This window comes from Plasmopara halstedii (genome assembly GCF_900000015.1).
Source record: "Plasmopara halstedii genome assembly, contig: Scaffold_614, whole genome shotgun sequence".
Lineage (NCBI taxonomy): Eukaryota > Oomycota > Peronosporomycetes > Peronosporales > Peronosporaceae > Plasmopara > Plasmopara halstedii.
The window spans coordinates 1,593,998-1,594,528 of NW_020187532.1; positions in this window are offsets into that span (position 1 = coordinate 1,593,998).

Genomic DNA, 531 nt, shown 5'->3' on the forward strand with positions numbered 1-531 from the left:
GCTGTGGAAGCGAAGGACGCGGAAACTCGATCATTACGCGTCCACATCATCGGGCCCCCAGTCATTACGAAGGCTGGGCTTGCCGAACGGAAAGCTCTTCAAGCTCGTTTCTTGGTCCCACATGAAATTCCGTTAGACATATATCGCACTCGTCTGCGTGCCCAACGAGGTGGCTCTCGTGTACCCGCAATGCGAACGATACATGTAGTGTTCGCCTCTGGCGAAAGCGCTACAGATGACGAAGCGCTCTTTGAGCGATAGGAGCAACGGTTCCGCAGACTTTCCTCCCTGTATAACTTACAGTTGAGCCGCAAGGAAGTGGACATGCGTGTGGAGTGACACCTCCGAATTGAGTTTGCCAAACTCAAAGCACGCCGTCGACTCCCTTCAGATTGTCGCCCTGCGATGTATGAGTCAACCCCTAATGCTCCCGCGAGCTCTGTGACTGTGACAACATGAGCTCAGGGCCACCTCTTGAGCTCAGCTCATGGCCCTTCTACTTCTCTGGCTATTGCCGGGAAGCGCGGGGCG